Raw genomic sequence first — 23,307 nt, 5'->3', positions numbered from 1 at the left:
CACTCCAACACTCCCCTCAAAACAAACACCAGACGCTGCAGCGGCCAGCCCGGCATCCCCCCCAGGAGAGGAGTGGTTCAAGCCGGAGGGGCCTCTGCTACAGCAGGACCTCAATGCAAACTCCGCCTCCTCCTGGATCAAACCATAGCGATACAGAGGTAACACAAAAGACACATACAGAAGTTTGGTTGAAAGCACAATGAGCAAAAACACAGTAACATGGCAAGCGTGCATCCACACGCACACACAAACACATACAAACCACATCAAAGCACACAAACACACACACAAAGTAACATGGTACCCCCCCCACACACACACACTCTTGAAAGGTTGTATGTTTAAGAATGCATGACAGTAAATTGCTTGTTACAGTAAAGCTTTAAGGTTTGGTTCAACATTTTCATGGTGGAATATGGTCCTAAGTGTAGGTTGGGAGGGTAAATGTGTGTGTGTGTGTGTGTGTGTGTGTGTGTGTGTGTGTGTGTGTGTGTGTGTGTGTGTGTGTGTGTGTGTGTGTGTGTGTGTGTGTGTGTGTGTGTGTGTGTGTGTGTGTGTGCATGTGTGTGTGTGCATGTGTGTGTGTGCGCATGTGTGTGGGTGCATGTGCGTATGTGTGGGTGCGCGTGCGTATGCGTGTGTTCGTGCATGTGTGTGGGTGCGCGTGCGTATGTGTGTGTTCGTGCATGTGTGTGTGTGTGCATACAGTGCCCTCCTGAATTATTGACACCCTAGAACAACACTGTTGGAACAAGAAAAGTCAGTGAAAACATGCCATTGTTATTTATCAGCTTGATCTTACACTCAAAATATCATATGAATCTGACCTTTGATTGAGTTCTAATTATTCATAGAAAAACATTTGTCATCAAGAAATACATTTTTTATTCAAAAACATGCACGTCACAATTATTGGCACCCCTGCATTTAGTGCTTGGTTGCGTCCTCCCTTTGCCAAGATAACAGCTCTGAGTCGCCTCCTATGATGTTTGATGAGGTGGGAGAACACAGAGGAAGGTATTTGAGACCATCTCTCCATACAGAAACTCTCCCGATCCTTCAGGGTGTAACGTCGTTCGTCTGTTGAATGAAGAGAGGTTATTCATGACTTTAATGAAGGAATATCGCGGTACATGAAAATAACTGATAAATACAAAAACAACAAATGGAACGAAACCTATTACAGCCTATCTGGTGACTACAACACTAAGACAGGAACAAACACCCACAAAATACAACGCAAAAGACAGGCTGTCTAAATACGGTTCTCAATCAGAGACAACGACAAGCACCTGACTCTGATTGAGAATCGCCCCAGGCAGCCAATCCTAACTAGACACACCCCTAATCATACACAATCCCAATTACTACAAACCCCAATACGAAACACAACATATAAACCCATGTCACACCCTGGCTTACCCAAACATATACCAAAAACACAAAATATAATGACCAAGGCGTGACACAGGGTCCTCGCTTGTGGACTCTCCTCTTCAGCTCACCCCACAGGTTTTCAATGGGCTTTAGGTCAGGGGACTGGGATGGCCATTTCAAAAGCTTGATTCTATGGCCAGTGAACCATTTTAGTATGGATCCAGAGGTATGCTTGGGATCATTGTCCTGCTTGGATGACCCAGTTGTAGCCTCCTGGTAGAGGCAGACAAATGTTGGCCTAAAATCTCCCGGTGCTTGATGGAGTCCATGATTGCCTTGTATCCTAACAAGGTTCCCAGGGCCTTTGGAAGTAAAACATCCCCACAACGCCACAGATCCACCACCGTACTTCACAATGGGAATTAGGTTCTTTTTGCATGACAATGGATCTTTTTTTACACCAAACCCCACCTCTGGTGTTTGTTGCCCAAAACCTCTATTTTAGTCTCATCAGACCATAGAACCAGGTTCCAATCCAAGTTCCAATCGCATTTAGCATAGAACCTGGTTCCAATCCAAGTTCCAATGGTATTTAGCAAGGCGCTTGCGTTTGGGGTTTGGTGACAGCAGAGGTGGCAACTCTTCCAAATAACTTGTTGGCATGGAGGGGGTGTTTAATTGTAGTTTTGGAGAGTTGGTGGCCCCAAGATGTAACCGTCTTTGGCAATTCTCAAAACTGTGATTCCCTTGGAGTATTTTCAGGCTCGTAGCCATCTTTTTTTTATAGCCATTGTAATATAATAATAATATATGCCATTTAGCAGACGCTTTTATCCAAAGCGACTTACAGTCATGCGTGCATACATTCTACTTATGGGTGGTCCCGGGGATCGAACCCACTACCCTGGCGTTACAAGCGCCATGCTCTACCAACTGAGCTACACAGGACCACTATTGTGAAGGTCAACAACCTCTAATCTCATTTCATTTGTGTGTTCTCTGGCCTTTCCCATGTTGATGGATGACTAAGGGAGTTTAGCCTGTGTGTCACCTCATATTTATACCCCAGTGAAACAGGAAGTCATGGATGGACCACTTAAGACTTCCCAAATAGTCCGATGAAGTTAAAAAAGTAAAATATTAATTGAAACATACATGAATTAGATTTTGTTCATAAGAATTTCCCGGGGTGCCAATTATTATATATATATATATATATTTTTTTTTTTACAATTATAACTTTATTAAAGGTCATAGTCATATGATATTTTGAGTTCAAGATCAAGCTGATAAACAACAATGACATTTTTTCCCAATGTCTTTTTCTCGTCATATTTACCGAGGGTGAAGCATAATTCTGGAGGGCACTGTACATCAATGTATGTTTGGAAATGTATGTGTTTACATCTCCCCACATTTAACACAGTTCAACCCCAACTATGGCTTAGCCTTTGGTCAATTTCATTCAGTTCAACTTCTGCACTTAACCTTACATTACAGACACACACACACACACACACACACAGACAGACAGACAGACACACACACACAGCCAGACACACACACACAGACAGACACACACAGACAGACAGACACACACACACGCACGCACGCACGCACGCACGCACGCACGCACACACACACACACACACACACACACACACACACACACACACACACACACACGGACAGACACACACACACACAGACACACACGGACAGACACACACACACACAGACACACATGGACAGACACACACACACACAGACACACACGGACACAGACACACACGGACAGACAGACGCACAACCTTTAGCCTCCTTTTCTGCTCCCTGGATGACCCCAAACCCCCTTCCCAGTCCCTGCAGACCAGTGTAGTCCTCTGTCCCTCTCTCTCCCCCATTCTCTCTATTCTCTCTCTCTCTCCCCCTTTTCTCTCTATTCTCTCTCTCTCTCTCTCTCTATCTCTCACTTGACCTTCTCTTTTCTCTCTCTCGCCACCAAAACGCCAAAACCGTTTTCCACTGAGGGGCGAGATAAGGTGCCCTGAGCGAATAGGGTCGATTCGACCTACATGACTCATTGGATTCCAATAGAGGGAGAAAGAGAGGGAGAAAGAGAGGATGAGAGAGAGAGAGGAAGAAAGAGAGGATGAGAGAGAGAGAGGAAGAAAGAGAGGGGGAGCTGGGCTTAATTGTGCGATGGGAGGCTAAATGGCGTTATGTAATGTGATGTGAGCGATATGATGGCCACCTCCTCATCTCCTCCCTCCCTCCTTCCTTCCTTCCCCGAAACCTCGTCTGCAATCTCAGCTCCAGCCTCCACTCAAATTCACCGTCTCAGAACTCTACTCCTCCGCACACACAACACACAGGATTTCCCACCACATGTACTTGTAGCCTACCCCTCCACTCCCCGTCTTCGAGCCCTGTTACACACCGTAAACTGAACCCTTCATGACCCATTTGACCAATTAAGCCACTACGCAACGCTACCAACATAACACAAGATTCTGAATGGGTGTGTGTGTGTGTGTGTGTGTGTGTGTGTGTGTGTGTGTGTGTGTGTGTGTGTGTGTGTGTGTGTGTGTGTGTGTGTGTGTGTGTGTGTGTGTGTGTGTGTGTGTGTGTGTGTGTTAGGACCACCATGGAGAGGGTTGGGGGTGGTGTTGTGAGGGGGGCCATGTCTTCTGACGTGTCTGTTGTTGTTGTCTCCCTCCTCAGGTTGTGTCGTGTCATGCGTTTGTATGTCGGCTCTTGTTGCTCTGTGTTACACTTGTCTGTTTGTCGCTGTCCTCTCCCCGGTCTCTGTCCGTCCGTCTGTCGGTTGTTGTGTCCTGCGTTTTCCTTTGTGCTCCCGTTGTTTTCCTTTTTGGTTTTGTGTTGCCGTGTCCTCCTCTCGCTCCTGTGGCTCTTTCCTCTGGTACGGTCTCCTCTCTCCTTACTCAGAGACACCTGTACAACTGTCCTGTTTAGCAGTGTACCAACAGTCACACAAACAATACACAAATCCAAGGTACTGTATAATCCACACACAATTGGAGAATTCTGAAAAATAAACTCTGACTCATTTAAATCCAGATGATTGGACCAAATCAGTGTGAACATGTTTGTCTATATAAACTAGTAGCAGAGTAAAGGCCACTGGTGTGTACTGGTTCATTTCTTGAAGTGAAAGCTGGTTACTTCTCACTCTTTTCTGGAACTGACCTCCACTCTGAGGTTACCAGAACATTGTTTCATCACAGTACCAGGGGGGAGTCCAGGCCCTCTGTGCTGGTCCAGGGTCAGTCCATTGGACCTAAATCCTCTCCATTCTCCTTTACAACCCTAAACCAAGACTGACTCTGGATCATATCTATGCCTGCTCCCTAATCCCCAACCACCACAAATGTCCCTATACGAGTGGCATTGACTCAAGATGTCAAGCTATCGTAGTCTATACAGCAGTAGATGTATGAATGTCAGTGGCTGGAGTGGGGGATGCATTTGGCTGTGCTGAAACACTGTTCCCGAGTCTAGTGCTTTTAAGGTGTGCTTCAGTCCTTTAGTGGGAGAGCACAAGGTCAGGCTAGATCAAAACGTAGAGGTCTAGTCTAGATACTGTACACACTTTGGGACTGAAAGTCTTACCGGCACTGGGCACCCCTCCACACACGTAGTGTTACACGCAGACAGACTGGCAGACAGACTGGCAGACAGACTGGCAAACAGACTGACAGACAGACTGATTTACTGGCAGACAGTCTGATTTACTGGCAGACAGACTGATTTACTGGCAGACAGACTGATTTACAAGCAGACAGACTGATTTACAAGCAGACAGACTGACAGACTGGCAGACAGACTGATTTACTGGCAGACAGACTGATTTACTGGCAGACAGACTGATTTACAAGCAGACAGACTGACAGACGGACAGACGGACAAACAGACTGACTGACGGACCAACCATCAGACAGACACAGTGCTACGTGCAGTGCCAGGTAAGTGACGGTAGTAGCCGTACGGTCTGTGGTGACGAGCTGACTGGTGTTAGTGGTGACAGAGTGTGTTGAGCCACAGCCCCTGACAGCCCTGTAATAATAATAACAGAAGCTTCCTCCACACTCTAAAAGCGAAAAAAGCCATCCTCCAAAGGCGCCCCAAAATGGCTGCCGGCCTTCCGCTTTTAAAGTGGGATACAGTGCTTTAAATCTCCCCTTCTTCCTCCTCCTCCTCCTCCTGGCGCTTCTCCATTGTTTCTGTGCCCGGAGTGGTTCTGCTGGTTTATGGCTTTATTTTAATGTGGTTTATTTTACGACGCGTGCAGCTTTGACCTCTGTTGACAAATGCTAAAGTGCAGAGGTCAGGAAAGGTTAAAGCTTGGAGGGTTGGGCACCTTACGTCTGTTCACTGCGTCCCAATATCTGCCCTTACTCCCGAAGTGTGCGCTTGTTCACTACCCTCATGGATTTAAAAGAAAAAGATTGGTATGCCTAAAACATATGGTGGAAACTCTGTCGAGAGCAAATCCAATGGTTACACAAGTCCAATGCTTTTCAAATGCGCTGGGGGAAAGCACAAGCGTACACTTCAGGAGAAAGGACATATTGGGAAGCAGCCTTTCTCTCCCTCTGTCTGTAATACTTTCCTCTGATAAATATTGTATAGTGTAATAGTGTACTTGGTGTGTTTTGAGGGTGTGTGTCGATATTGTGTTGTGTTTTATGTACATGTGATGTGTATATAATTTGTTTATTGGTGGTTATTATTTTCTTGTCTAATGTACTGTGGAATATATATTTTTTTCCACCTCCTTTCCTTCTGTCTTTTACCGCTCCTCTTCTCTCTCTCTCTCTCTCTCTCTCTCTCTCTCTCTCTCTCTCTCTCTCTCTCTCTCTCTCTCTCTCTCTCTCTCTCGCTCACGCTCTCCCCTTTTCTCCTTATTTCCCACTGTTGCCAAGGAAACAGTGGAAGAGAGCATTCTGGGACTTTTGTGCAAAGCATTCTGGGTTAGATTGTTAAAATGAATGATTGCATAATTCGTTCACTTTAATAATGTGTCAAATGTGTTGCACTATGTGTTGTAAGTAGTCAAATCCCGAGAATACTACACGTGGTCATCAAACCATGCTCCCACGATGCACTGAGTTCACGTTGTATCATTATACTTTTTTATTCTACGGTCTTTGTTTATCATTTTAGTGTTTTGCTTTTTATTCTCATGTACTATTAATTCGAATGTATTATTTGTCGAAAGACCTCATCAAATCCAGAAGTGGCCTCTATCCCTATTAACCCTAGACAGACTGATCCGGGACCAGGGTGAATCCCCCTCCCTAAGGACTCCTAGTGGAGCAGAGTGCCTTTGTCCTGTAAGAGCTGATCTAGGACCAAAGTGTTCCCCTGGGGCTCTTACACCGAGAGCAGCTTGAGTGGCACTTACAGCCTGTCAGGCTCTGCTTTTAAAACACTGGAGTAGTCCAGGGTTGCTTCCGAAATGGCACCCTATTCCCTATGTAGATAACTACCCTCTATGTGCACTGGTCAAAAGTAGTGCACTATATAGGGAAGAGGGTGCCATATGTGACTGGAGTGGGTTCGTTTAGAATCTGGGGTCCGTACAATTCATCTCTCTCATGTGCGCTGTTCCAGTTGATCTCCTCTACCATTGATTTCCCCCCGTAGACACAAAGCACCACCACCATTAGGCTGCTACTCTCTCTGAGCTGCACTCGGAATCATTGATGGACGGAAGGAGATGCCATTCCACAATGGTGTTCTCTCTCTCTCTCTCTCTCTCTCTCTCTCTCTCTCTCTCTCTCTCTCTCCCCTCTCCCTATTTCTCTCTCTGCTTCTCACTTTTCCTCTCCCTTTTTCTCTTTGAAACTTTGTCCCCACACACACATTTTAATTATCAATCTCATGGCACCCATTTTGTTATTTAAACCAGGCTGTCTTGATAATCAATGGCCTTTTAGAATGGACTTTGATTATTGGCGGCAGACTTTGCCTGAGGTTTGCCTCAGGATCCCTGTAGGTCTATATACCTGGGTATGTGATGCAGGGATGGTAAAACTGCAGATTAAAGACAAAGATAATATTGCACTTATATTGCTAATATTGACCATTGAACACAGCTAATGCAAAAAATAAATCCAATGCTGTACAATGACCTTATGCGCTCAACCCCCCTCGATCTAAATCAATAGGATGTCTTTTAGAATCAGCAGGTGAAAATACTGTCTACAAAATCAGGCAGGCACGATTATATATTATGTCAACACATAGACTGGGATATACTGCATGTGACAGTGACATAAGAGTCCGCATTATGTCAACACATAGACTGGGATATACTGCATGTGACAGTGACATAAGAGTCCGCATTATGTCAACAAATAGACTGGGATTTACTGGTTGTGACAGTGACTTAGAGTCCTGGAGGGTGTGGGTCTGTGCATGCTTGTGTATGTGTGTGTGTTATTTATTGTCCTATCTCGGTCATTAACGCCAACATGGAATCATTTCTACTGTATATACTCTGGCTATCCTCTGTATATACAGAATATATATGTGTAACATACATCTATGGGTTATGTTCATTGTAGCAGTGTTAGTACAACAAACTGTTTCCTGTTTCTTAGATTACGTCCAATATTACCATAATACTAAACTAACCCTTTTCACCTCATAGAATATCTCTTTCTCTGTCGGTCCTGTCTCTCCCCCCTCCCAATCTCTCTTTTCTGCCCTCCCTCCTCTCTCTCTTCCACCCTCCCCCTTTCTCACTCTTTCTCCCCAATCTCTCTTTTCTGCCCTCCCTCCTCTCTCTCTTCCACCCTTCCCCTTTCTCTCTCTTTCTCCCCCAATCTCTCTTTTCTGCCCTCCCTCCTCTCTCTCTTCCACCCTTCCCCTTTCTCTCTCTTTCTCCCCCAATCTCTCTTTTCTGCCCTCCCTCCTCTCTCTCTCTCTCTCTCTCTCTCTCTCTCTTTCTTTTCCACCCCCATTCTGTCCGCCATTCTGTCTCTCTCTCTCTCTCTCTCTTGTTCTCTCTCCATCATGTGCCACTATCAAGGTACATGCAATATGCATTAGGAAAAGAACAGTTGGATTAGATTCTTCAATCAGGAGGAGATGTAGTAGGTTTATTCATTCATCTATAGTGCCCATCTCCCTCTCCCCATCGTAAGTAATGTGCGTTCTGCATGTGTGTTCATGCATGGTGTCCATGCGACAGAGCAGAGAGCTGGCCGTCGAGGCCTCAGCGTGGTCTCCTATGAATCAACTCCATGTTCTTTGGGGATAAGGTGTTTGTGTGTTAAAACGGGGGTTCAGATTGTCATGCTATGTCTAATACATACAGATGTTCTACTGTATGTATGGTTACTGTGCCAATTGTGTTGTCTGTCATACATCCATAAATGTGAAAAATGTGTTTCAAATATTGCCTCGGGTGGTTACAAATCTACATGTTGCTTCGTAATGTGACATAACAATAATCAGCCAATGCAAATATATAATACTTTGTATACAATATATAATACAAAAAAAGTGGGAAAGTAATAAGAAACATTTATGCAAATTAAGATATATAAACCTATTAAAAGAAAATGTACTATACTTTAGCAGTTTAAAACCATGTGCAGTATATGCATTTATTTAATACTACACTGATAGACACTACAGTGATACCACAGTGATACTACACTAATACCACAGTGATACGATACTTCAGTGATACTGTACCACAGTAATACTACTACAGTGATACCACAGTTGTACTTCAGTGATACTACAGCACACATATGATTGAACTCTATTGCTACAAAGGTATCTACTGCACAATACTGGAGTATATCGCCTATACAGTATCTGACAACTACCTGAGCATGCATATTTATTTACACGCACTACCAACGATCCAAACACTAGACGTACGACAAAATGGCTGCCATAACAAAGTATATAACAACTCTGATATTGGAAACCTTATCTGCATGTGGATTTGCACTGGGGGAAATATTTGCCCCCTTGTACCCCCTTGTTTCCCTCAATTCCCTCCCCCTACCCCTCTCAGACTAACTTCCATGTTCCGTTCCATCCCATCCCCAGGACATCCCCAGTCATTGCACCTGCGTAGCATAACTAAAGTTTGACCCGAGGTACGTACAACCGACTAGCTTCCTGCCCTCCTCCTCTGTAATACAAATCTTCACATTATCAAGCCGACCCGAACCATCCTGAACCATACTGAACCATCCTGAACCATACTGAACCACACTGCGCTGGCTCACAAATCTTATTTTCACATTGAGTTCCAGCAACTGTAGTGGATGCGTAACCACTAACCAGGCCAGCGCAGTACAGCTCGGTTTGGCTCGGCTCTGTTTGGCTCGGTAGTGTGAAAAGGGTACAGGAGGAACAAGCTGGTATGTCACGGCTTTGGCAGGAACAGTGCTGTATTCTGCTGCATTAAACAACCAGGCTTTGCCATGAAGTCCTGCAGAGGGGCGTGAATGTGTTCAACCTGATATATGTAAGGATTTAATGCAAGAACGGAGTAGAATGACGGCCATTAGCTTTTACAAATCGAAACGTTTTTAATAGTCTGAGATCTAATAGCATTGATCATCTTTGATAGTGAAGCAAAAAGCATGTTTCCCAAGCAAGAACGCTTCGGCAATTGATATTGTGTGACCTCACAACTTCTTGGCCAAACTATAGATCGCATACCAGCAGGCCAGCTTCGATTCATCTTGTTTTATGGCGTGTGTGTGTGGGTGCGTGCGTTCGTTTGTTCGTTCGAGTGTGTGTGGTAGGACAGTATGCATTTGTGTCAAGAATTAAGCTATGAAACAGAGTTAAGTTCTCCAGAGTGCTAATAGGAGTTCCTGATAAAGGAGTTCCTGATAAAGGCAAAAAGAGATCATATTTGTACCGTTAATTGGCAAATGTATTATTATTATTATTATTATTATATTATTTAGCACTCTTTGTTGATATTTATGGTTTGACATTTTTTTTGCGATAATTTAATGAACCATTTTTGCTTGTACTTCTATCTCTCTCTCTCTCTCTCTCTCTATCTCTCTTTCTCTCTGTCACCCCCTAGTTGTAAGGTGCATGTTGCATGGCGTGTTGGGTGCTGTGAAGGAGGTGATCTGGGTAACATTAGATGAACAGTATGGCTAATGACTATTGGCCAATCAAATTGTCACTACCAACCACACATTCGCCTATCTATCCATTGTATTTACACACAGTCTAGTTCTAAGACATTATATAGGTCCAGGAGTTTTGTCCAGACCACCTGATCCGACCAAGAAATTCCCAAGGCTCTAGTTCAGAGTTATATAACGAGGGCCCAGAGTTTTCCCCAACCCTGTGACCTGACCAAGGAAAGCCTCCCGGCCCTGACTCATGACATTACAATTCAACAAATGAGTCATTACTCTTGGTATGGCTGGATTCCGTCCAACGGTCACCAGCCGTTACCAAAGGCTACCAGTGTTTACTCATGGTTACCACGTTGTTCTTTCCCACCTCAACCTCTCCTGAGCAGGGCACTTGTCCCTATCCCGGTCCTGTCCTGGTCTCAGTGAGCTGAGCTAAGCGAGGCTTTGTTAAAGTCTTTAAAAAAAACATGTCATTACTGTAGGACACGATAGGCCAACTGGTTGGGGGGGGGTATCGAGCTTAATCAACCCCCCCCCCCCCCCACGGTTTGTGGAACCCTGCGTGCACACACACTCTTCCTAACACACTCTTCCTAATCAACTAAGAGCTGCAGGGCTGGGATTGATGAGGGCTGTTACAAGGGTCGACGTCTCAAACACGAGTTTGAATAGAGAAAGACCAACGCAGGAGATTATCCTACACTGCTATGCACTGTACCTTTGAATGATAATCATGTGTGTACTGTACGCCACACCTAAATTGTCAGATCCATGTGTAAAGATATAGAAAACGGTAATTCATGCTAATGCATAAATATACTGTAATTAGAGAGTAGACACATGCACATATATTTACACATCATTCATTTGACACATTAACAGTACATGTTGTCAATACAGAATCCTGGAAATGACTGTACCCTCAAACAGGCACACAAACCATTAAAACACACACACTCTCTCTCATCACACCCACTCGGCCAAAGAGGAGTGGTCAGGTTGTGAGGAACACGATGACCCAGATCTGTCGCATAGCTGTACTACCCGGGCAGTATTACTCAGCATGCCTCCTGTTCACAGCACCAGCCCATGACTGGGTGGCTCCTATAGGCTATGCATTAATGTAAGAGCCTGGCGTCAAACTGATTGACTAGCTAATCCGACCGCAACAACATTAGCCCAGTGCTCCCCAACCCCAAACCTGCCCCATCGGTGTGGTGTTCTAAGTTCTAAATTCCAGACAGAGGCGCAATCTGTTTTCTGGTGAGGATGGAAGTGCAGTAATGGTATTAACACCTGGTAATTGTGATAGTAATTCAGCGTTGGATGATTTAGTTTTGTGTTCTTTTCAGATTTCGTATCGTTTGTGATGACCCATGTTTTGTCTCTCATTTTGTTTGTTGGTTTGTGTCACTGTGAGGAGAGGGATGGGAGCCTACAACCTCTCCCCGTGCTGTTGGCGACTATGGCCCACATTTAATCAACTACAGATATTGAAAGAAACCGCACTACCTGCTGGAGAAATAAAATCTGCATAGGCCAGCCATTTCCTGTGGTGACCAGCCTTCGTTGGGTTTTCTCTGGTGACCAGCCTTCGTTGGGTTTTCTCTGGTGACCAGCCTTGGTTGGGTTTTCTCTGGTGACCAGCCTTCGTTGGGTTTTCTCTGGTGACCAGCCTTGGTTGGGTTTTCTCTGGTGACCAGCCTTCGTTGGGTTTTCTCTCGTGACCAGCCTTCGTTGTGTTTTCTCTCGTGACCAGCCTTCGTTGTGTTTTCTCTGGTGACCAGCCTTCATTGGGTTTTCTCTCGTGACCAGCCTTCGTTGGGTTTTCTCTGGTGACCAGCCTTGGTTGGGTTTTCTCTGGTGACCAGCCTTCGTTGGGTTTTCTCTCGTGACCAGCTTTCGTTGGGTTTTCTCTCGTGACCAGCCTTCGTTGGGTTTTCTCTGGTGACCAGCCTTGGTTGGGTTTTCTCTCGTGACCATGCTTCGTTGGGTTTTCTCTCGTGACCAGCCTTCGTTGTGTTTTCTCTGGTGACCAGCCTTCGTTGGGTTTTCTCTCGTGACCAGCCTTCGTTGTGTTTTCTCTGGTGACCAGCCTTCGTTGGGTTTTCTCTGGTGACCAGCCTTCGTTGTGTTTTCTCTGGTGACCAGCCTTCGTTGTGTTTTTGCCAGTGACCAGCCCAATCTGACAAGGTAAACAATCTGTCATTCTGCCCCTGAGTAAGGCAGTTAAGCCACTGTTCCCCGCGAGCCGAAGACGTGGATGTCGATTATGGCAGTCCCCCGCACCTCTCTGATTCAGCGGGATTGGGTTAAATGCGGAAGACACATTTCAGTTGAATGCATTGTTGTACAACTGACTAGGTATCTCCCTTTCCTTCGTTGGGTTTTTGCCGGCGACCAGACTTCGCTGCGTTTTTGAGACTGATGACCAACATAAGCTGGTCACCCGCAAAACCAGCATCAAGTCACATTATGCTGGCTTGAAAAGGAATTTATAATTCCTATTGGAATCTAGACGAAATAGTGATATCCAATAATTGGACCGTTCATTCATTCACTCACTTTCTATGCAAAAATGTAGATATTGAAACAAACAATTCTAAAGACAGCAATAGAGCATGCTGGGAAATATGATAATGATGGGTGTGATTTCCGAGGCCAGCTGGACCAGCATACACACAAATAAAATGCTCTTCAGGGGTTCTTTGTCAGGGGTGATGTGTGTAACACTGCATATCAGGAAGGGTTCACTACTGTTGTGATGGTTGTGAAGAACCACCATGTTTTCCGTTTATGCTATAAAATGCACTGTTAAAAGTTTGTTATTTTACGGTACACTACAGGCTACTGCTTGCAGTAAAAGTAAGGTAAACAACAAGTTACTCAAGTTTTTCTGACAAATTATAATAATAATAAGTTCTCATTTACAACTGCAAACGGGCCAAGATAAAGCAAAGCAGTGCAACGCAAACAACACAGAGTTACACATGGAATAAACAAATGTACAGTCAATAACACAATAGAACAATCTATATACAGTGTGTGCAAATGTAGTAAGATTAGGGAGGTAAGGCAATAAATAGGCCATAGTGGCGAAATAATTACAATTTAGCATTAACACTGGAGTGATAGATGAGCAGAAGGTGAATGTGCAAGTGGAGATACAGAAAGGAGCATAAAGAAATTATAACAATATGGGGATGAGGTAGTTGGGTGGGCTATTTATAGATGGCCTGTGCCATCTATAGGTGCAATGGTCGGTAAGCTGCTCTGACAGCTGATGCTTAAAGTTAGTGAGGGAGATATAAGACTCCAGCTTCAGTGATTTTTGCAATTCGTTCCAGCCACTGGCAGCTAGAGAACTGGAAGGAAAGGTGGCCAAAGGAGGAATTGGCTTTGTGGGTGACCAGGGAAATTTACCTGCTGGAGCACGTGCTATGGGTGGGTGCTGCTATGATGACCAGTGAGCTGAGATAAGGCGGGGCTTTACCTAGCAAAGACTTATAGATGACCTGATGGGTTTGGAGACGAATATGAAGCAAGGGCCAGCCAACGAGAGCATACAGGTCGCAGTGGTGGGTAGTATTTGGGGCTTTGGTGACAAAACAGATGGCACTGTGATAGACTACATCCAATTTGCTGAGTAGAGTGTTGGAGGCTATTTTGTAAATGACATCGTCAAAGTTAAGGATTTATAGGATAGTCCGTTTTTACGAGGGTATGTTTGGCAGCTTGAGTGAAGGATGCTTTGTTGCGAAAGACGGTTTTATATTGGATTGGAGATGCTTGATGTCTGGAAGGAGAGTATACAGCCTAACCAGACACGTAGGTATATGTAGTTGTCCACAGAACCGTCCAGAGTAGTGATGCTAGATGGTCGGGCGGGTGCGGGCAGTGATCTGTTGAAGAGCATGCATTTAGTTTTACTTGCATTTAAGAGCAGTTGGAGGCCACGGAAGGAGTGTTGTATGGCATTGAAGCTCGTCTGGAGGTTTGTTAACACAGTGTCAAAAGTATACAGAATGGTGTCGTCTGCGTGGAGGTGGATCAGAGAATCACCAGCAGCAAGAGCGACATCATTGATGTATACAGAGAAAATAGTTTGAGCCAAAGCTGTAGAGTCTGCCAATAAGATATTAAGGTGTTATTGCTGTAAGATGACAGTTTGCTGCTGAATTTTGGTTACTTGAGACTATACCCAACTGGGGGTTTGAACTGGTTGTTAATGACCTGAATGACCTGCTAACCCCACCAGGTCTGTGGGCATAACAGAGATTGGCCACAGAGAAACAACAAATGTCAGTACATATAAGTGTCTTATATCGACTGAAAGCTTAAATTCTTGTTAGTATAACTGCATGGTCCAATTTACGGTAGATATTACTGCGAAAACAAATTCCATGCTATTGTTTGAGGAGAGCTCCTAACAACAAAACACTTTTTTCACCGCGATAGGTTTGTGAACTCTTGCTCTGATTTATCATACAAAGGGTCCCAGAGATAACATGAAGTGTCGTTTTGTTAGATAAAATCATTTTTCATATCCTAAAAAGGTCCATATAGCATGCACGATCGATTTTGTATTTCCACTTGTTCAATTTGCAAAGAAAGGAATCTGTGAAAATCTCACCCTAAACGTGTAAAATCACGTTCATATGTATTCCTCAGAGATCCTAGAATGTAACAAGACTTCACTATATCGTTAGGGGTGTAGTACATCCTATAGGACACCATATTTGGTCAGAGAGCAACGCCTTCATGGCACACCGACGATGCGGGCGGTCTTCACTTGAATGACTGTATCTTTGTCAAATAAGCACCAATCGGGGTCAAATAAAGCCAGCTAGATAGCCAGCGAGCTGGGCTTTACGGGAGTATATGGAAACCCTGTGTCTGTTGCAAAATGTAGGTGCTACCCTTTTGAGATAGCATGCCTTTTCCTTTTGGACCAAAATTATAAGAATATTCTGTTATGAAGTTATGAAAACTGTTTGTTTTGCAAATGTTGAACGTATAATAAGGCAACTGATACTGGAAAAGCTAAATCAAAGACCAAGTACACAGATTTGACAATATTCTTGCAGAAAAATGTAATATGATTGCAAATGTCTCTCACGATTTGCCCATTTATACCTAGGTGACTTCACACTAAATGTCCTGCAGCTTGTTCATACTTCAAATTATGCGTCTGAACATACACTGCACATACACTGCTGCCATCTTGTGGACACCATCGGAATTACAACCAGAGTGAATGCTGGAACTGGGAACCTTCTCTTGCATTTCAACGATGGCGGTAGAAAAGAAACCTGTTGTTTTGTTCTTTGTAATTTCTTCTACCAGATCTATTGTGTTATATTCTCCTACATTCAATTCACATTTCCACAAACTTCAAAGTGTTTCCTTTCAAACGGTACCAAGAATATACATATCCTTGCTTCAGGGCCTGAGCTACAGGCAGTTAGATTTGGGTATGTCATTTAGGCGGAAATAGAAAAAAAGGGCAGGGTAGCCTAGTGATTAGAGCGTTGGACTAGTAACCGAAAGGTTGCAAGATCGAATCCCAGAGCTGTCCTTCTGCCCCTGAAAAAGGCAGTTAACCCACTGTTCCTAGGATGTCATTGAAAATAAGAATTTGTTCTTAACTGACATGCCTAGTTAAATAAAGGTTTTAAAAAAAGAGGTTACTGTGCATTTCAGTAGTGATGAGAATCCGAGGCTTTCTGAAGGCTTTGACACTTTCACGAAATAGTGCTGAAAAACACTTCATTGTCTGTTCACAAAGTTGCATCTCCTGGTCAGCAATAAATAGCAGTGTATGATTATCATATCAAGTCTTTCTTTCTCTACTGTTTTCATCAAAACCCCTATAATCAGTTGAAATACCAGCTTCACATCTGTCATCATGCTTCAAGTTGACTATTTTTCATAATCTGAATCTATGACATCATTTAGGATGCTGAAGACAGAAGCTTATACTATACCAAATAAAACAAATTATTTGAACACCAGTGTAGAAAGCGTGGTTTCACGCAAAACAATTTTCTAAATAGTGTAGCCTTCAACAGGATTCGACCTCATACCCTCAAGTCCCTGAATTTTTCCCTACTCTACCTGATAAAAGATTAAAGTATTTGTACAAAATCATTACTATATTTGTATTTACAGTGTCCAGTAGAGGTCAATGTTTGAAAGCAGCTTGGAGTCGAAGAAAGCACCGGAACCACGGCGAAAACAGTGGGATCTCTCATTTTGAAACTTACGGTTTGAAAAAAGCACGGAGTCGAACGAAGCCTCGGACATCATTGATGACGTACCACTGATAAAGGGATGCACGCATCGGCACACTGCTTCGAAGTTAGCAGTTTCACCGCATGCCTCGGGGCTCCGGTACCAAACGTAGCATGACTTCATTTCACAGTAACTTACTGGAAATGAGTTTGGCTCGAAGTTGCTTTCTGAATTCTGCGTTACCTAATTGGCAACCAGTTAAAAATTCACGGTAACGTAATAGCCAGTAACTTCTAGTAACTCACTGACAACTAACTGCCAGTAACTTACTGGCACCTTAACTGGCAACCTAACAGCCAGATGTCAGTAAGTTATTGTAAAGTGCACAGGAACTTACTTGCAGCCAGTAGCTCACTGTACCTTCCCTGAACCTTTCTGATTACAAGATAGTGTATAACATTAGGTGACAACTACTCAGCATTCTTTGTGGTGAGCGCACTTGGGAACCAGCCTCACCTGGCCTCAACCTCTTGGTTGGTAGCAAACTGACCATCCTGTCACACCATCAGGTCAGTGAGCATGACAGAGGGCATCCACAGTAAGTTACTGTGAATTGTACAACAACTGCTTGCAGCAATCTAACAGTAAGTTAATGAAAATTAAACATGGTCTTCCTGATGAAAAACCGCCATTAAGTTACTGGGAAATGCACAGTAACCTATTAACAGCGCAGCTCTTGATTGTCACAAGCTCTTACAAAGAAGTAGAACTGGGACCGGACAAATGAGGCGCTCAACCTTCATCTTCTTCCATGATGTCATGCACAAACAAACGTTTAAGGGCATGTCGTTACCTACTGTGCTGGAATCAATCATGATCTGTCCAATTCTGTACTACCACGAAAATAAAAACCAGATAAATCCCTACTAACTTCTTCCTCACCGACTCCCAAAACCCCTCCCCAACCCGCCTACCCCATTCAACTTGACCTATATAATACTGAAACACTCCACCCGTAGGATTGTTCAGCAGTAACATCCCCCAATGTCTCTTTTGCGGTCTCCACAATAGACTTGAAAGGCAGGGTAGCCTAGTGGTTAGAGCATTGGACTAGTAACTGGAACGTTGAAAGTTCAAATCCCTGAGCTGACAATGTACAAAACAGGCAGTTAACCCACTGTTCTTAGGCCGTCATTGAAAATAAGAATTTGTTCTTAACTGACTTGCCTAATTAAATAAAGAGAAAATAAAAACCTGGCATTAACCTTTAACTTGTGTTAATAATAATAATATAATAATAATAATAATAATATTATAATAAATATAATAATAATATATGCCATTTAGCAGACGCTTTTATCCAAAGCGACTTACAGTCAAGTGTGCATACATTCTACGTATGGGTGATCCCGGGGATCGAACCCACTACCCTGGCGTTACAAGCGCCATGCTCTACCAACTGAGCTACAGAAGGACCTCTCTCTGCACAATTACAACACTTAACCTTCACATTACTCCCACATTCACCGTAATCATGTTCATCTTTACATATCCCATTCTTTGACATTTAAAACACTGCAAAGGGGACGGGACAAATCTCTGACATTGAAACTAAGGAATCCTCTCTGTACTTTCCCAGGCCTAACCTTCTCAAACGTGAGCAGCACTGCTAGGCTTCCACTTCTTTGACCCTCTTTCCTACTGATCAACCTTTTGGCCTCAGTCACTTTTCCTCCCTTCACATGTTCTTTAATATCATCTGTGGACATCGATATCAGGACCACAGTGACGACTCCCCTCAATCTACAGCATAATCGCCAGGGACATAGCTTTTAATCTTCTTCCCCAATTAAAGCGTTTCCATTTTCAGAATCTTGTCTTGCTGAGCCTGTCTACCACACAATATTAACAGTCGACCATTTCCAACGAACCAAGCTAATTTGACCTACATTTTCCTCTACGGGCATTAGTTAGTCAGGTAGGGTGTGAATGAGGCCCTGTGGTCTTTCCACTCCGACACATTATTACTGTTGCTTCCTACCTTGGAGCTCTTTATGCTTTCTTTACTAAAACGCGCCACTGCTTTCAGTATCATGATCTCTCTTCTTCCTACGTCTTTCCACTACAGACCATTTCAGTCCTTGACCCTCATCCTCCCGCTCCATACCATTGGGACTGACACCCATATTTGTTCGCCTTCCAGTACAGCTGTTGCTTCATCAACTTTTTCTCCATTTCGTCTGCGCTACTCGCCACCATTCCGACTCCTAGACACCACACATTACACCTAGATGATTGCACCGGTTTTCAATGTCTGCACTCATTGAGCAGCACACTGCACTGTGCGATAGTTCTACCTCCTCAACCTTCATCAACATAACGATAAAACCTCTTAAACTGATTCATTACTTCCACTAACAATTGGCAGAAATACAACATATTTTAGACCATGCCCCCAAATATGCTAATTTCCCCGCACATTGCCCCCACATACATTTCAATGTGCAGTGAAAGTAAGGTAAACAACAAGTCATTTAAAAAACAATAACACCTTAAATCAACTGTAAAAAAAGCAATAATTGAAAGTTAACACGCACAAAATGCGTATCAGCCAATGAAAAGCGTTGATTTAATTGCATGCGAAGTTGTAGCTGGTCCCTTCAGATAACATGGTACAAATGAACCCTATGTGAACTTCAACAGGTGGTACTGATTATGTCCTGGCACAGGTGCGTCAGACAATTAAAATTGTCGAAGTAGTTGGAAGTGTCCTTGACATAACTAAGTCTAACAGCATGTTCATCAAAGCAATTATCACATGTATTTGACTGACTGGTCAAATTGCTCTCTGTGTCAAGTGCCTCGTCCACATAATTGTTGCAGATTGTGGCAAGGGTTTGAATCTTACATGAGTTTCCCCTCCATTTTGAAATGTTGATTTACATGTATTGTGTTAGTGTGCAGTGCTTGAATTGGACTAAAATAGGTGCCGGTACTCATTTTGGGTGCCGGTACTGTTTATATTTAAGTACAGGAACTGTACAATACTTTTGAGCTAATATTTTATAAGGGTTGCAGTAGAACATTTTGAGGTGCCGGTACTCAGTTCTGGTGAGCTCGTGTCCAAGTGTTATTGTGTTGAAAAGGAACGCCTACAGCCAACAGCTTGAAAATGAAGATTATGAATGAATTTAATATGGAGCTACCTCTTTCTTCAGCCTTGCCCACAAACGCATATAAATCGTATTGCACCGGCTATATTACATGGTCGTGTACACGTAAATGTAGGGCTACAACATTTTATAGGCTACGCATTATTAGAATCATCCACTTCATCGCATGCGTTTTGAATCGAGCATCAAGGACCGGCAGTGAACAGGTTTATGTTGTAAGGACCTCATTTATATTTTCCAAGCGAAAGCACATGGGTGTGTGTGAAACTCTTAAACAACAACGTGGGGTGTTCGTTTCAGCTAGTAGCCTAATCAAAGATGCATCATTGCAATATTGGCACATGACATTTTGTTACAGTAGTAAACCTTGAATTTGCAGGTTTAGAATATCCCTCTAGTGGTTGACCTATTTTAAAGAAATGACATTGGTTTGGTCGATATAAAGTCTAAGATCGTTCATAGGCTGATGAAGAAGTTGTGCCAGGACATAATCAGTACCATTTGTCGAGGTTAGCATAGGGCTAACGTGTGCCATGTTATCTGATGAGACCAGCTACAATTTAGCGTCACGTACAAGTAAATCAACAGTTTTTAATTGGCTGATATACATCTTGTGCATGAGAACCCATTTAACTTTAAATGCTTGCTTATGTTCATAAGTATGGCCCACTGTATTTTACTGCAACTCAGTAGCAGGGAACTTATACTTATAGGATACTTCAGGCACAACTGAAGTATCCTATAAGTATAACTGTAGAACCTGTCATTGGTTCTACCTGGAACCAGAGGGTTCTTCATGAGAGGGTTCTAATTGGAACTCAAAAGGTTTCCCCTACAGAGACAAATCAAAGGGTTCTACATGGCACCCAACAGTCATTCTGAAAAGTACCTTTTCTCTCATGGCTAACTACTGTACCAGGAAGTTTGAAAAGACAGGATGAGTGGGCGGGGAGCCTATATTCATGAGCTCGCTTTGACTGACAGCTCTTTGAAACTCCTATGTCAAGCAACTTGGCTGCAGTGAGCAGTGTTGCAGTAAAATCCTCTCAAACTAATTTAGTGGTTCACTAAGCAACTCAAACAACATTGAAATTGCATTAATGATATCATTTAAAAAAATATATATATACATCTCCCGCTTGGCATGTCTCTTGTGATGCGGTTCACAGCTGCACTGACGGAGGTGTTGACTTGACAACTGCATCGCGGTTTTTAACGCCCCCTCATCTGAACCATGGCAGTCATTCTGAATGCAGACTGTGGGAATCCTCTCTGGTTAGATTCCTATAGGAATTATACTTCACTTTGTAAGTCAGCATAATGTGCCTTGATGCTGGTTTTGATTTAGCTGATGCTGGTTACCAACAAAAACACAATGAAGGCTGGTCATCAACAAAAACACAATGGAAACACAACAAAGGCTGGTCTGCCAGGATAACCAGCTAGACCATGCTGGTCAGACCAGTTAGATCCTACTGGTCGGCCAGCAGAACCCAGACCATGCTGGTCAGACCAACTTGACCAGCATCCGACCAGCACTGACCAGTATAGACCAGCATGAACCAGTTTGAAATGTATGCCGTTTTTCTTTTCAGCACGGTTGCAGGTTTCATTCAGAGTATTGATGCTGTATTTCAAGGGTAGATGTGGTTTTACAAAATCAAAATATCCAATGACAATGTCTGTGAGACGGCGTAAACCACAGCGTGGTTGACCTTTTTATCTGTGATTGATTGAATCGGATCCCAGGTTTATGTTTGATGACATGTGATGTGACTGCCTTTCCGCCCTCATTCATTCCTAACCCAGGGCCACATTCTCTATGATCAGTAACGATGAACAGAAAAAAAGTCCTTCATGACAACGAAAACAACACAAAGAAAGGACACATTAGGAGGAGATGTGGCTACTTTGAGTTTAGAGGACAGAGGATGGTCAAACCGATCCTGTTATGCCACCTAAATCTGACAATTATACTGCTTGGTCAGATGTGTTGAGGTTTATATCCACTTTTTCCTCTGAATTGTATCTGGGGAAAAGAGCGACTCACTCTTAAAGGGGTGGATTAGATTTTTGCTTGCTTTTAAAGGGGTGGTGCTCGATAACGGTCATGTTCCCCTGCTCAGACGTTGCTGACGGCACAGTCAATGACATTGGTTGATGCATGTAATGTCCGAGCATAGTAATGTGACTTTTCGCTCACTCTTAAAAGGGATGGTGTTAAATTTAGGCTCACTCTTAAAATGTGGTATTGGATATTTGGCTCACCCTTGAAGAGGTGTTGTGAGATTATGGCAGATGTAACAACATCTTGAGCTTGTGCTCTACGTGGTCATTCTCCAGGGTATTGACATCTGTTCTCTAAAAATGTCAAACAGACCGACACAAGTTGTAGGAAATGCTGAGGAAGTAGTGGCAAAAACGGCATTCTGAACGCCATCGCAATCACGAGTTGGGAGTAATGCAAATTCGAACACTAATCTGGCATAATAATATGTGCATAGAGGTTCTCCACAACAAGAAAAGGTGCAAAAACGGTGTTTTATGTTTACGTTCTACTACATCCCTGGGGAAGAAGGTAGGCTTGGACCATGAGAGGAAGTATGGGCCTGCATTCACAAACCGTCTCCGAGTCGGAGGGCTGATCAAGGATCAGGTCACCTCTGCACATTCAAATATTATCCTATTCATTTTAGTCGTTATGATCTAGAAGGTCAAACTGACCCGAGATCATTACTACTGTGACGGGGGCTCCGAGAGGAAGGTGTAAATGGTGAATAAGGGGAGGCAGCCAGGTTCGGTTGGGCCTGGTGAAGCTGTCAGTGTTTTCGTAAGGTCTTCCACCACACGCACGCACGCACACACACACACACACACACAATAAATGTTCTGCTGATGTTTCTGTTCCCAAATCCTGACGACTTCACCAGGTCCAAGTTGGTCACGTTGTCGTTATTCTGGGGAGGTGCTGAATAGAGCTTTGACTGTATGTACTGTTGCCCTGTCCGTCCGTCTGTCCCTCTGAGGTCCGTCTGTCTGGAGGATTAGAATTCAGTGTTGGAGGCTAAAACATCTGGATGCTGAGTCTGCCCTCTCTCTTTCTCAATATCTCCCTTTTTCTGAGAGACACATGAGTGTACTTCCCTCTCTTTGTGTATGCCAGAGGGAGCTAAAAGTCACCGGAGCTTGACACCAGCTGTTTTATCCATCAGTACCCCCCCCCCCCCTACTATATTCTACTGTGCTGTACTGTGTATGCTACTGACAGAGAGCACCATTTTGTATTGATGTGGCAAAATTTTGATGCCATATTTTCATAACTCATTTTCCTGTTTTGTCCTGTCTCTCCCGTCTGTCTGTCT

General features: G+C 43.6%; 1 protein-coding gene and 1 pseudogene across 1 annotated transcript in view; one reads left to right on the top strand and one right to left on the bottom strand.

The window, feature by feature from the left end:
* Positions 1 to 23,307, bottom strand: part of LOC123999558 (ferritin, middle subunit-like) — a 203,199-nt gene that overhangs the window by 120,414 nt on the left and 59,478 nt on the right. The gene's annotated exons all lie outside the window — the stretch shown is intronic.
* Positions 1 to 23,307, top strand: part of LOC123999550 — a 95,727-nt pseudogene that overhangs the window by 66,947 nt on the left and 5,473 nt on the right.

The sequence above is a fragment of the Oncorhynchus gorbuscha genome, linkage group LG16, assembly GCF_021184085.1.
Source record: "Oncorhynchus gorbuscha isolate QuinsamMale2020 ecotype Even-year linkage group LG16, OgorEven_v1.0, whole genome shotgun sequence".
NCBI lineage: Eukaryota > Metazoa > Chordata > Actinopteri > Salmoniformes > Salmonidae > Oncorhynchus > Oncorhynchus gorbuscha.
The sequence above is the reverse complement of the archived record's forward strand: the minus strand, read 5'-3'. Positions and strand labels throughout refer to the sequence as shown.